Here is a 16,451-nt window from a genome sequence, read left to right on the forward strand (position 1 = left end):
TTTAATACTATCATCACATTTCCTTTGTTAACATTTTGATGGTGGTTATCACAATTATTATTTTTTATTAACCTATTTTTTGGTTTATGTTGACTACAGGAAGTGATGTCTTTCCATCTTAATGCTTGGAAGCTATATAAGTTGATGATTTTTGACATTTTGGAAATTTGCTACTGAAGAAAGCCTTGTGCTGAAACCGGTCTAGTTTCAGTCTTTCAATAAAACTATTTGGATCCTCCTTGGTGCTGGCATTTTTTCTTTTGTTCAACCGTGCTTGCTTGCCTGGCACCAGCCTTACTTGCTAGCCTTCTCCTGACATATTATACTAAACATTCTCATGCTTTGCCGTGCGAGTACTATAAAGCTATTCATTATTAGTATGTCACAGCTGTATAATTTTGTAATGTGTAGCTAAATGCATTGCTGGCACCATTCACCATCATTATTTGAGTCTGAAACTGATCTTTGACTTATATAAGTTATATTTTTATTGCATTATTATAATATACCATATCAATGCAGTTTAAAGATTTTAAATTGCAGTTTGCAGATAGTTAATGCATATTAGGTATTTCATGGCAGGCAGTTATATAATTTGTGTATAAACCACAGTTTTAATTTTCAGTGACATTGTTAGTTTGCTGATTATGCTTATCTTTATTTTTAGGGTGACTAAGAAAACATTTTTTTTGCTTACTGTATAGTGGTTAGGCTTATGGTAGATGGTTGATGAATTTGCATTCTGACTTTCGTTAGGATATTCTTTTTTTTGCTTTTTGAATTGTATAGTAGATAATAAATTTGTCTAGTATTCTATCTGAAGGCAAATTGACTTTGTTGCAGTTTTAATGTCAAGAACAGTCTGTTGTCGGAGTTTCAAGATGGCTATCAGTGAGTAAACTGCCTTAGATTTTAGCTCCATTAAACTGTACAACATTTAGCTTCTAAAGTCAAAGTCACTTCTTCTTTCTAAATCTAGTGAGATGGTTTCAGTGTCTCAGTGAGACAGTTCAGCATTTATGCTGCTAAGCAAATTATACGTCATACTCTCTCAAAGTGATAGATTCTCAAACTAGGTCATTGCTTGGGTTTGTGACAATTCCTGGCCTTGTGCTTGCTCTGCATTGTAAGTTTGTCATTTTCATTTTTGCTTACAAAAAAACTGTTGCAAAACTAAAGAATTTGAATACTAAACAGCTTACAATGGGTCTTTATTAAAATTAATGAAAATGCATCAGGAAACCAAATCAATGGAAGTGCAAACATCTAAAACTAAATACTCTGCATTAACTTCACCAGAAAAGTCTACCACATCTAAAAGGTATAAGCTGAACACTAAGTAGGATAAAAAAAAAATCTATCTAAACCTAAATTTGAACAAGAGTTTTCAATGGGAAGTCTTAAAAATGCCCTGTCATCACTTTAGCAATCTGCTGAACATATTTCCTCATACATTGCAGACTTTAAAATATCAATAATGGCTATTTTACAAAGAATGGATTCAACTGAACAACATATTTCTGACTGCGAAGATCATCTAACTAAAACTCGGCAAACCATGGCATCATACTCTGAGGATTGGATCTCATTAAAAGATAAGATATTGAATTTAGAATCCAGAAGTAGAAGAAGCAAAATTATTATAAGAGGTTTACTGGAAAGCTATGTACACATTGTTTTGCCTGAAATTCTAAATCAAATTTTTTGCACAATTACTAGAAAATGCACCATGCATTCAAAACATAATTATTGAACAAGCGAATAGAAGCCTCAAAAGACACCGCAAAGTGATGTATCCAGAATCATTTATATGAAGATTCTTAACTATCAGGATATGATCATGATCTTACAGGCCAATAAGAGAAAGAAGCAATTCAGCTTGGAAAGCACATAAAATAACTTTAACGCAGGACCTCCCATCTCCTTTTAAAATGGTTAGGCAAAAAATTGCTCTTTTTAATAAAGGAAAAATTCATTTTCAGATGATATCTCCAGCTAAATTGTCTTTTTCTTCCAATGGAGTCAAATATGTTACTAGCTGTTATGAAGAAACTAAGCACTAATTTCTTAAGTTCTTCAACTTTTCTCACACTTATGAAGTATGTTCAGTATGATTAGCTCTTGTCCTTTGATTGAAGTAGTTGATGTGTTGTATGGACATTACAGATGTCCATCCATGATGTGGTTGCATAGTCATCATTTTTCTATGTACTCAGTTACAGTGTCAGGGAAAGGGAACATTTAGAAGGAGGGGACTGTTATCCCACAGGACTGTAATTATGAAGACACTTGCTTCATTCTAAACCAGCGCTTTTCAACAATCTTTGTCATGAGTAAATATAACCATAAATTTAAACACTGCCTGTTGAATTACCATAGTAACCCTAAGTCACTACTACACAGTGTATACAAAATACAAATGTTATATCATGGATTAATAGATTCTGTCTTTAGTGAATTATATTAAGGTTGTAGCTGTGAGTATTGCACAAGCTGTATGTGTGTATTTGATTTGCCTTATACTGGCATCTCATTTTTGTAACTACACTATATAGTATTGATCTAGCCTCTTTACTTAAATAGGAACAACTAATGAAAAACGTAATAAGAATTACGTTTTCTCTAACCATTTTTGCTTGATGACACCAGTAGTTTTTGGAACTGCATTAGTGGGTAGTTGATTCCTTAAGTTGGTTAAATAGCTATCATGCTCAGTAATGTGTTGATGTATAATAGTTATCAAACATTGTTATGTTTACTTAATAGTGTTTTTTAAAACAATTACCTCCTTTCAGATTCAGAAGAGGTGGGTTAGGCTCAGGTGGGGGGATTTAAACATATTAATTTTAAGTAACCTCAAGATGGCAAAATGTCAAGGAAAATTGTCTAATAGTAATTATTTCTGTTCACCTTTTTGGACACTTGTTTTAAATAGTCTTAGGTACATTACCAGATATTTTCATATGTACTACTTATATATTCCATTTTTTGTTTTAAAATTTATCAGCAATCTGACCACCATTATATATTGTTGTGGATAGATTCATAAAATGTCAGAGGCATTCAAGCTACAAGTAAAAGAAAACTATTGTTACCCTTATGCTATAAATCTAAAGCATCAATTATTTTTGTTCAAGAGACCCAGCTACATCAATGGAAACATATGAACAAAAAAATGGATACCTCACAAAATTGTTGCAAGGGCCAGCAGACATAAAGTTGTTGTTGCAATTCTAATAAAGAACTCTTTTAAAGAGTTGATTATTGAATCTAATGCTGACTCAAAGTAAGATTGGTGTTACATAATTTGTAAATTTACCTCTGTAGACAAGCCTATAATCTTTTTTAATTTATACATCCCACGAACTAAGCAACCACACTTTATAGCACAATCTTTAATAAGTTTAGAAAATTCTATTTAATTTTGGGCTTAGATTGGAATACTGTAAAATACCACTGGAAAAATATAACAAATACATTTAGATGCTTTAACAGCAACACCTATTTTGTTATACTTGAACTACAGATAGATTATGAGCTATTAAACCCACTCATATTTAATCACAGTTTCTCAAGACATCATGATAAAGAATTTCACTTATTTCTCGCCTTGCCACAAAGTGTGGTCATGCATAGATTGTTTTGTAATATAAATAGGTTAAGTAATGCCATCTCCAACTTTAGCAAAAGTCCTAGAATGAGTAATAATCACTCAAAAAGTCTTTATTTCTAGATCTTAATGCCTGAAATAAGGAAAGAATACTCAATAATAATTGGACTTTAAATCCACATTTATTTGAAAAACAAGACGTGATAATGGAAATTGAGATTCTACTTAGCTAGGCTCATACAATGTTTGGATTTTATATATTAAATGAGGGACACTCTTGAATCCCAAATAAGAAAAGTACTTATCGGTGAGGCGTCCTATTATAAGAAATTAGTGAAACAGAGGGAAATAAATATTAATAAAGAAATACAAGAATTTGCAATTATTTTGGCAAATCAATATGATAAGGAGGTTGAAGACAAAATGAAAGCTTACAAAATGACTTAATTATTTTATATATGAAGCAAGTTTCTTGGTATGAAACAAAAACATTAGCTCAATATTCAGAATGGACTCAGGCACTTTCTAAACTCCTTGAAATCTTAACTAATATTCAGAAACCTATTAAAATATAAGAGAGATCAAGGCTGAAAACCTAACCTATTCTTCAATTAAACTTCTAATGGAGATTTATGAATGAATTTATACTGACCTATACTGTAATCAAAACAAATAGAGTCAAGACCTTAACTTTTTCTTAAACCAAATTGATTGACCTTTGCTATATGAAAGAAAACCACGAAAAGTCAAAGGTACAACCAGCAATGGAAAGTTTAATAGAATTAAGCACTTTTTGTCCTACTCACTGGTAGGACTTCTTCAGATAAAATAAGCGCGTTACACCCAGGTTTTTATATACATTTGTTAAATACACAATCAGTTGGTTAATTAATTACACCATCAGTTAATCAATAAAAACTGTGTAATGCTCACTTAAAAACATTGTCTCACTCTACCCTATAAATAATAGTACCAGATGCAACAACTTAAAACACTCAGAAATCAGCTGGAACTGATCCATAATGGCAACAGTACTGTTCAAAAAAGTTTTAAATACTAATTGATTTAGTGCATTCAGTGTTCTGATCAAGTCCACTTTCTAGTGGATGAAAGCGCTTAATGTATTGTTAAATTATTATTGAATAAACGTTGTTTTCTCACTCATCTGAGCATTGGCTATGCTTGAACAGTACTGTTACCATTATGGATCAGTTCCAGCTGATTTTTGATTGTTTTATCCTATAAATAATCAGCAAAATTTCATTCATAAGTACACATTTTGCACTAAAAATATATGTATATAATTCATCAATTACTATTTCCATGGAAAAATATATAAAATGTATAAAATATATGTCATCAGTCCACATACTCTAATAGATAAATATAATCAATATGTAGATAAAAATGAAAATCAAAAACATATATGTATGATGGCGTAATATATATAAATAAATGAATACGCTCACCTACTGATGAAAAACTATTTCACCTTTTTAAACTCCTTAGTTTTAGTATACATGATAATGAATACACCTCATTAAGTCCTGGGCAGAAACAAGCTCCTGTCCGGAGTTGCCAGCATAGTTCTAGGCGCTTCAACAATAATGAATCCGGGCCACCCCGTCCATCCTTTGTCACTGAATTAATAGCCCTGAACTTAAAATTATGACCAGGATTTGCAAGAACATGTCTTGCCAGAGCATTCTCTGTGTTGTGGTTTATCATGTGATATAAATGCTAATAAACACATTCTCTTAGTTTACGATTGGTTTTACCGATATGGAACGTGTAACATTTTTGACCTTGCGCCATGTAAACAACAGATTTTGTCTGGCAATTAAACTTACATTTAGTTTTGTAAGTAACATTCCTGATGGTAAAATCCCTCCCTGTGTCCATATATTGGCAAAAATTGCACATATAACATTTCAACATTCCACTCCTTAAGTTGGTTACTGACTTCTTTGTTTCTAAAATATTTTTTAGATTCAGACCCCTCTTGTATATAATTCGGGGAGGAATTTTGGAGTCTACCAGCAAAATCAGGATCTCTCCTGATAACTTCCCAGTTCTTCCTCAAGATAGACAAAACCTCACTGGCATCACTACTAAAGGGAGTAATCATACTGACCATATGATTAATGTCACTATGAACTATAGAAAATTGTATTTCATTCCTATTAGGCACACCACTCACAATTGGTTTATAAAAAACATTTTTCTTTTATTCTGAACTTCCTCCTGTATAGCATAAATAAGAGAACTTGGGTAGCCCCTTTTCAGGAACATTTCTCACAAAGTATCACATTCCTTGAAGAAATCAGTATCCTGTGACACTATATGGGCAGCCCTTACGAGTTGCCCTTTGACTACAGATTTCTTCTGGTACCAAGGGTGGCTGCTGCCGAAATGCAGGAAAGAGTTTGAATATGTTGCCTTTCTGTAAATTTTGGCCAAATAACATTAGTTTGTCAAATCCTTGGTAAGATCTACATCCAAGTAAGCCACCCTAAAGTTATCAAAAAATATGTAAATGATAGAAATTCTGTAGTACTATTCAAATATGACACTAAATCTTCTACCTTCTGGTTGTCACCATCAAAAATTATGAAGACATCATCAAGAAAAAGTATATAAAAATAAATGTTGTCACAGATATCTGGTTTAAAGGGGATATTTAATAATTTAAAAATGTAATTGATCGATACTTGATATGTATTTAAAGGTTCTAAGGCTTGGTTTGGCTTGTCTGAAGAAGTCAGAGCACTAGCTCTGATGAAAGTGCTCACAGTAAAAGTTTTTTTGACTTTATTGACTTGCTCACAGCTTGCTTGGCCACATTTTCTTTTTTACACAGTTTGTTCAGTCTTTTGTTTTTGTTTCTTTTAAGAAGAATGGCTAGCGGAGCAGGAGCGAGTTTTCAGTCACTGTTTTCTTAGCAGGACAAAGTTGCTTTTGGCACACCAAGTGGTTCCTCTGAAGTGAATGCCATGGGGAACTTAACTGTTCTTGTACAGCAGTTATTGGAGAGGGTGGATACTTTGTCCCAAAAAGTGGAAAATAAAGGAATGAACTCAATTTCAAATACCTCAAATGTTAATAATCCGAGCACAATTGGACAATCCTTGTTATAATCAGAGGCTTCGAGTGCATCATTGAGAGCACAATCCCACCAGTGTAGTCCAGTGAATAGCAGTATCAATGTTGACAATGTGGGACAAGCGCAACAGCTGGTAAGATACAATTTGATTCCTACAATGGCTAAATATTTGCGGGTGCCCTCTTTTTTCACTAATGCAACATCGAGTAATATTCAGCAAGGACACAATAATATAACAGCTTCTATTATAACAAACCTTAATGAACTTGATCAGAAGCTGTTTAAATATCAGAAGTTGCAGCTCTAGGTCTTATATTTCCAGGAATGTATAACTAAGAAGATCATCCCTAAGGGGTTGCGCCAGTGGCATTACCCAGTGGGTTTAGTTAAAAACTCTCTATTTCATCATGAATTACTAACATTGTTAAACAATCAAGGTATTGAATTTTTAAATTCATTAATTAAACATTATGGCATTCAAATTGATGCTCTAAAGACTGAACTGGAATTTTTGGAACATATCATTGTACCGGTTTGAATATAGCCGGGTGTTTAACAGTATTAAAGCCAGTATATCTAGAGCCCTAGAGATCAAAAAGAAAAAAAATAATCGTGATATAAATGATTATTTAAAGGGCAGTGCTTATCCACCACCCCCAGAGGTTTCAGGACCTCCAATTAATTTAGAAAGCTCCTCAAACCAACGCCTATCAGATGACATCAACAGCAGGGAACAAGTTTTCAAAGGAGATGAATACCCAGAGGGTCATACCAAACCAGCTCCTTTGAGGCGTAGTGAAAGACTAAGAAACAACGCACAACAAAATAATCAATCTCAGCAAGGTGGAGGAGGTTTTTACAATAATGTTGGCAAGAGAACCGGACATCAGGGTTTTCAAGTAGACCAAGCGAATTGGTAGAATCAGTGGAACAACTCGAATCAAGGCCAGAAAAGGAGATAACAAAATTGGCAGAGGAGATGAACGAGGCTGCTCATGTTGTTCCACATATCCATGTAAGTCCGGAGGGTGATTTTAAAATTTTCAATTTCACCCCTTCACTGTTACTGATACAATGATTAAGACATTTTCAAAAGGGCTCTCCTATGTACCGGATAGGAGACCAGACCTAGTAAGAACTATTATTGACTTAAAGTTGTTTGTGTGGAAACTTAATCTTACTAGCTTAATGGGCGTTAATTCATCCCTCACTAGTAGTTTGAGAGTCTCCAGTTTATTTAATCCACCTCTAAACAGCCTCCAGCTACTTTCGAAAAATATCTGTGAAATGGACATTAGAGCTTTAAATAATAATGAGCAACATCAGAGAAGCATTAAAAATACATATAGCAATATGTCTTGGGAAGACATGGAAGTTATCAATTCATTAAATGTATGCAACATTAGAGTAATGAAGCTGGATAAAGGCAGCGGATTTGTTTTTATGAGCACGTGACTACAATAATAAGATGTTTGAGAATTTGGATACAAATGTTTATAAACATGTTAGTATCAATGAAGTGCATGGCGCATATAGAAAAATCAATAATATTCTGCAGGATTTGTTTTTAGAGGGTAGCATTGACTTGGAAGCATATCATTGTTTGTCAATGACAGCTCCAAAAATTCCTGTTATATTTGGGTCCCCAAAAATCCACAAAAATATTAGTAACCCCCCTTTTAGACCCACAGTTGATGGGAGGGGGTCAATAACTTATGCTAGTGCTAAGTATGTAGACTTTAAATTGAAACCCTTGATCAACAATAAACCACAAATTTGTTGTGATTCATGGAGTTTTCTAGAAAGTATAAATAAACTGGAGTTCAACAAAGACAACATCTTTCTCACTGTCGACATAAAAGATCTATATACAGTCATCCCTCAGAAATTAGGGATAGAATGGGTTAGGGAATTTTTGTCCACGAAAGGTATGCATGACAGTGGTATTTACATAATAGAAACTCTCCTTGAAGTAGTTCTAGCCAACAATTATATGTACTTTAATGGTGATTTCTATTTACAAAAAACAGGGGTCGTTATGGGCTCACCCTGTGGTGGTAGTTTTGTGAATTGCATCATAGCATATTGGGAGAGGGCTTTGTTATTCAACAACCCCCATTTTCAGAATTTTGTCACTTGGTACACAAGATACCAAGATGACATGTGTTTCATTTGGAAGGGGGACATAGCTACTATTGAGACCTTTATTGAAACCATGACACAGATGACAAGAGTTTTTGGAATTTACTTTCCAAATAGGATTGGAATCTATCAATTTTTGGACGTTAATTTAACTAAAGATGTGGTTAACAACAGGTACAAAAGTACAATATATCGCAAGCCCACATATTCAAATGCATTTTTGCATTTTACAAGTAGCCACCCATCTCACCAGAAAAAAGTGGTTGTCAAGGGCCAAGTAGTTAGAGCTGCCAGGATGGTGGCTGCTGACAACGATTATAAAGTTGAATGTGAGTTATTGAAATCTATGCTCTTGCAAAGAGGGTACCCGGAAGATTTCCTCAAGCCCATCTTTCATGAACTTAATTTTAAGAGGGAAAAGGGCCATTTTAAACCAATTACCAGAAAGGGTATGGTGAAAAGCAATACAACAATTTAGTCCAAATCAATAGCAGAAACAAGGACTCAGTGCACAACTTGGGAAGTAGTTTCCTAATAACATATTCAATGGATGCTAGGTACATTAGAGATATAGTAATTAAAAACTGTGCCATAATAGGAAAAGATAGCAATCTCAATAAAATTTTGGGTGCTGGCCCACGAGTAACTTATAAAAAGGGACCCAATATTAAAAGCTTATTGGAAAGGCAGAAAAAATACATAGCTAATACTGGGATGAGTAGATGTGGCTGCTGTGTACAATGTAGATACATTAAAATAGGTAATAAATTGACTGTCAAGGATAGGAATTATGTTATTAGAGATAAATTTAATCGTAACTCAAAAGGAGTTATTTATGTGACTGTGTGTGAACTATGTAGTGGAAAACTAAAAAACTGCTCCGAACCAAGACCAAAAGACACGGACACCAAAGGTGTCCGTGTCTTTTGGTCTTGGTTCGGAGCAGTTTTTTAGTTTTCCGGTGATTTTGTGTCTTTTCAAGTTCTTTTGAACTATGTAGTGCATACTATATTGGAAAAACAGAAAGAAAGATTAGACAATGAATATATGAACACCAATATAGTACAGGTAAAAAAGCAGTCACGAACGCCCTAGTGAAACACGTTATAGAAAATCCTACACATAATTTCCAATTTTAGAACAAGTAGTGTATGACACGAGGAGTGGCCCTTGGGAATTAAAGCTGGACGAAAAAGAGTTAATATGGCAAATTCACACTTCTGCATATATTCCACCAGGTTTAAATGAATATGTATCTATAAAATGTATCTTGAAGCTTAAAGCACTTACTAAATAACCTAATGTTACTTTTATGATTGTACCTATTGGAATAGAGTATGTTTATCAAGTACAGCTGATCTATTTCTTTATTTATTCATTTATCTATTTATTCATTTATTTTTATTTTTGATGCTTATAAAGTATGGTTAGTTTGCTTATTCATTCATAAAACACATAAAAATTATAGATTTTTAGAAAAACATGCACTTTAAATAACATGAACATGAAATGGATTGTTTCATATATGCATATGGAATGATGTTTTTTTTAAATAGGATAGGTTGTTCTTTTGGTTTTTACCTTTAATATATCGGTATATAATTTAATATATTGTAATGAGTTCGAATAGCCTAATATATTTTTATATAATAATCCTTATTTTATGTATCCACACTCTTAAACTTTTAACATTTTGTAATATTCTTTAACATTTTAATATTTTTAATATTTTAACAATGTATTTAGTGTTGCATTTAAATGATTAATTACTTGATTATAACCCATTTTCAATAAGGGGATATTTAATGATTTAAAAATGTAATTAATTGATACTTGATATGTATTTAAAGGTTTTAAGGCTTGGTTTGGATTGTCTGAAGAAGTCAGAGCACTAGCTCTGATGAAAGCGCTCACAATAAAAGTTTTTTTGACTTTATTGACTTGCTCACAACTTGCTTGGCCACATTTTCTTGCTCTAGCTCGGGTTCCTCGTGGCTTATTGGGGCTTCATTTAATCTGTGGTTATCAGAACCTGTATCATTACTTACCAAGCAAGTACACACTTTGGAGGAGTGCTCAGCTGGAGGAACAATCAATACTGCATTATTGTTTCAGGACTTGGGCAAAACCTTACTAAAATATAAAAAACTACAACTTGAAATAACATATCTTTGCCAATGTATCAGTGAGAAAATTGTGTATCTTCTCACTGATACATTGGCAGAGATATGTTATTTCAAGTTGTAGTTTTTTTATATTTTAGTAAGATTTTGTCCAAGTCCTGAAACAATAATGCAATATTGATTGTTCCTCCAGCCGAGCGCTCCTCCAAAGTGTGTATTTGCTTGATAATTAATGATACAGGTTCTGATGACCACTGATTAAATGAAGAGGCCCCAATAAGCCCCGAGGAACCTAAGCTAGAACCTTGTGATGGTTGTAAAGTAACAGAATCATTCGAATTAGCATTACCGTTATTAGAACTTGGTAATTGCGAGCCTGTCCTCACGTTCATCTGTGAGGCTTGTGCTGGGTCATTCACATTCTGTATTGAGCTGTGTACAAGATCTAATTGAACCAGTTCTGATAAAGCTACTGGACGGGTAGCACTCCCAGCCGTATCTACAAGTTGGCTTTCTGCTTTTACACCTTCTTGCTGAGTAGAATGACAATTCACCAGAATTGAATCCACACGGGTATTGAGGTGATCCACCTGTTGCGAAAGCTGTTAAATGAGCAATGTAAGATAAACAATGTTCTCCATCTGTGATGCTGGAGAAAATGCATCAAGAGGGCTTTCCGTGGCCATGACAAACCGACAAGCTCAAACTGAAGGAAGTAGAAAACCAGATGAAGGAAAACCACGAAAAGTCAAATGTACAACCAGCAACGTAAAGTTTAATAGAATTAAATGCTTTTCATCCTACTCATTGGTAGGAATTGTTCAGATAAAATAAGCACATTACACCCAGGTTTTTATATACATTTGTTAAATACACAATCAGTTGGTTAATTAATTGCACCATCGATTAATCAATAAAAAACGTGTAATGCTCACTTAAAAACATTCTACCCTATAAATAATCAGCAAAATTTCATTCATAATAAGACTCGTGGCCATTCTTGGCACAAATCAACAATTTAGAATTCAAAAAACATCTGAATTTTTTAACCATTGATGTCAAAGATCTTTATTCATCAATACCTCATGTTGAAGGTATTGAATGGATTAGTTATATGTTACATCCAAGGGGGGCCCCACTTGATGAAGTAGCTCTTATTGAAGAGATGTTGGACATTATTTTGTTCATCAACTACATTACCTTTAAAAGCAAGTACTTCCTACAAAAGATTGGTGTAGCTATGCCAATCTTGTCATGGCCTACTGGGAACAGGAATTTATATTCAATAAACCAGATATCTGTGACAGAATTTATTTTTATACACGTTTTCTTGACAATGTCTTCATAATTTTTGATGGTGACAACAGGAAGGCAGAAGATTTTGTGTCATATTTGAATAGTACTACAGAATTTCTATCATTTATATATTTTTGATACCTGTAGGGTGGCTTACTTGAATGTAGATCTTACCAAGGATTTGACAAACAAATGTTATTTGGCCAAAATTTACAAAAAGCCAACATATTCAAATTCCTTCCTGCATTTCGGCAGCAGCCACCCTTGGTACCAGAAGAAATCTGTAGTCAAAGGGCAACTTGTAAGGGGTGCTCGTATGGTGTCACAGGATACTGATTTCTTCAAGGAATGTGATACTTTGATAGAAATGTTCCTGAAGAGGGGCTACCCAAGTTCTCTTATTTATGCTATACAGGAGGAAGTTCAGAATAAAAGAAAAAATGTTTTTTATAAACCAGTTTTGAGTGGTGTGCCTAATAGGAATAAAATACAATTTCCTATAGTTCATAGTGACATTAACCATATGGTCAGTATGATTACTCCCTTTAGTAGTGATGCCAGTGAAATTTTGTCTACCTTGAGGAAAAACTCAGAAGTTATCAGGAGAGATCCTGATTTTGCTGGTAGACTCCAAAATTCCCCCCGAATTATATACAAGAGGGGTCTGAATCTAAAAAATATTTTAGAAACAAAGAAGTCAGTAACTAACTTAAGGAGTGGAATGTTGAAATGTTATATGTGCAATTTTTGCCAATATATGGACACAGGGTGGGATTTTAACACCAGGAATGTTACTTACAAAACTAAGTGTAAGTTTAATCGTCAGACAAAATCTGTTGTTTACATGGCACAATGTCAAAAATGTTACACATTCTATATCAGTAAAACCGATAGTAAACTAAGAGAAAGCATTAATGAGCATTTATATCACCTGAGAAACCACAACACAGAGAATGCTCTGGCAAGACATATTCTTGCAAATCATGATCATAATTTTAAGTTCAGGGCTATTGATTCAGTGACAAAGGATGGACGGGGTGGCCCAGATTCATTATTGTTGGAGCGTCTAGAACTGTGCTGGCAACTCCAGATAGGAGCTTGCTTCTGCCCAGGACTTAATGAGGTGTATTCATTATTATGTATACTAAAATTAAGGAGTTTAAAAAGGTGAAATAGTTTTTCATCAGTAGGTGAGCATATTTATTTATTTATATATATTACGCCATCATACATATATGTTTTGATTTTCATTTTTATCTACATATTGATTATATTTATCTGTTAGAGAATGTGGATTGATGACATATATTTTATACATTTTATATATTTTTCCATGGAAATAGTAATTGATGAATTATATACATATATATTTTTAGTGGAAAATGCGTACTTATAAATGAAATTTTGCTGATTATTTATAGGGTAGAGTGAGACAAGGTTTTTAAGTGAGCGTTACACAGTTTTTATTGATTAATTGATGGTGTAATTAATTAACCAACTGATTGTGTATTTAACAAATGTATATAAAAACTTGGGTGTAACGTGCTTATTTTATCTGAAGAAGTCCTACCAGTGAGTAGGATGAAAAGCGCTTAATTCTATTGAACTTTCCATTGCTGGCTGTACCTTTGACTTTTTGTGGTTTTCCTTCATTTGGTTTTCTACTTCCTTCAGTTTGTGATTGACCTTTATTGACCAAATCAATTAGCAATGTTAAATCAGAAAATTACTTTACCTGAAATAACTTGTACTATTAACAATGTAAAAAAAGAAAAGCACCTGGTCCTGATGGATTTATTATGTTTTACCAGAAATTATACCAAATTCTACCCAAACATCTTTTAGCAGTTTTTAATTATATTACTCATTTTTTTCTGATGTATAATTAAATTGGTCTAGAACCATAATTAATCCAAAGCAAAATACTGATCCTTGAGTTTCTAGTAGTTATAGACCTATTGTGTTAATAAATTATGACATGAAAATTTTAGCTGCATGTCTGGCAGATTAAAAACAATAACTCCTTAGATCTTATCACCATACCATTCAGGATTTCTTAGATCACATGAAATTAGTCCCCAAACTCTTACTATGGAATCTATTCAATCTTTATGTTTGCATGAAAAATTTTGAAGTTTTTATTTTATCTTTCAACACCTTTAAAGCATTTGATTGCATTAGTATTTCAGTTTGCTAAAGTTCTTTAAAAATGTGGATTTCCATCACTTTTATGCAATTTATCACACTATTGTACCAAAATACTTCTACTCAGTTGTTCATTAATAAAGCTTTATTCAATCAAATTGCAATTAGAGATTATATGCATCATAAATCTCTATTGTTACCCTACCTGTTTAATTTGCATGTTGAACCTCTTCTTCACTTACTACATAAGACCTTTTACAAATACCCCATATTAAGCAATGCTATTGTGCTAATATGTGGTATTTACTGATGTAATCATTTATATAACTTTATATAACTCCACAACTTTATATAACTTTAACAAATAATGATTTAGCTAAAATTATAAATTCTATTAACCTATTTTTATCAGTGTCAAATTACAATGTAAATTTACATAAAACTAAGCTGTTTCTAATCTCTGAAGCACTTCTCTTACATATTTAGCGATACTTTATTATCAAGAAAGAAGAATTAATCTAAAATCAGACCTACTTAATATATAGCAAGCAATTCAAACTGGTTTATTCAGATGGTCCAAACTAAACTTTTATTTCTTGTCTAAGATAATGATTAAAATAAATATTTTCTCCAAGCTTTTATACTATATTTGAGCATAGGGATACCCAAATAGATATTCAGGAATATTGAGTCAAATTTAATTTGATTTATCTGGCACCCAAAGTCAGTGAGGATGTTCTATGATAAATTAATAGCACCTAAAACAAATGGCAGGTCAGCACTGCCTAATTTCTGTCACTATTATGTAATCATTAACTCTCTCTGACTTTTTAAGATTATTGCCTATAACAAAGCTAACAGCATTTGGCAGCCACTCTGTTTTGTAACTTGGAATAATTACATCAAATCCAACAGTAACTAGAACCTATTGACTCTTCACTTCCTATCAAAAGAAAGTCTTAAACCTCTAAAATTAAATAAACATATTACTGACCTCATTTACTTCTTTTAGAACTTGGTGATTTTTTTTTGACTTAATCTATGTACTCCAGCTCCTGCAACCTATACTTTTGAATCCAAATTTCAAATTAAGTAACACAATTATGATGCTGGATAATTTTGCTCTCTTAAAAGATAAAACTGTCTTGGATTTTTTTTAATGTTCGAATCAAATTCTATAGAAGAGATAAGATTCAAACTTTTTTTTTACCTAAAGGCTACCTAATTATTCTTAAACAAATACAAGATACTATTTTACATAAAATTGTAATTAACTCGGATACTAAAAACTCTATCTCCTTTCTTCAAAATCTTTGCAAATGTTTTCAGCCCGAATCTACTTCCAGGGCTTAAAAATGATTCAGAAATTCAGATTTACTGACATATGCATCAATTTTTAAATTTATACTATCATTCAGAAAACTCAAGAAGAATGTAACAAAATATGTGAACCTATGCAATTAAGCATAAACTCTATACTGATTAAAACATTTTCTATACTCAGTGGATGATTAATAACAATATATGCATGACACCTTCTAAAACTGCATCTTTTAACACTTCCTTTTCACATTACTTTTCAGCTTGTCTTGATGATCAAGCAAATATACTCAACATTTTCTGGCAGTGTCCTTTTGCCTATAATCTATGGGATGCAATATGTAATTAGTTATCCATAATAGGTTACAGTGACATTCCTTGGAATTGGCAATTTACTATTCTGCATGTTTCTCCTCAATGAATACGTACTTCTGATTTAAGAATACATATAATGGTGTTCATTTTACTTCAATATATCTCCATAAATTGGTTGAATGAAGAAGATATGTCAATATGCGATTTATAACAGGAACAAATATGCTCAGATGAATATTGGAAGAAAATATTAGCTCTATTTTCTTGAGCTATAGGCCTCTGACAATGATATATGTATATAGAAACGCTTACATGATTTTATATATATATTATGCAGGTGTAGGTATGAAGTTGTTTATTTATATATTCCTTATATATTTTTGTATTCAGATAACTA

The sequence above is a fragment of the Protopterus annectens genome, chromosome 14.part0, assembly GCF_019279795.1.
Source record: "Protopterus annectens isolate FY-2018-M chromosome 14.part0, PAN1.0, whole genome shotgun sequence".
Taxonomy (NCBI): domain Eukaryota; kingdom Metazoa; phylum Chordata; order Ceratodontiformes; family Protopteridae; genus Protopterus; species Protopterus annectens.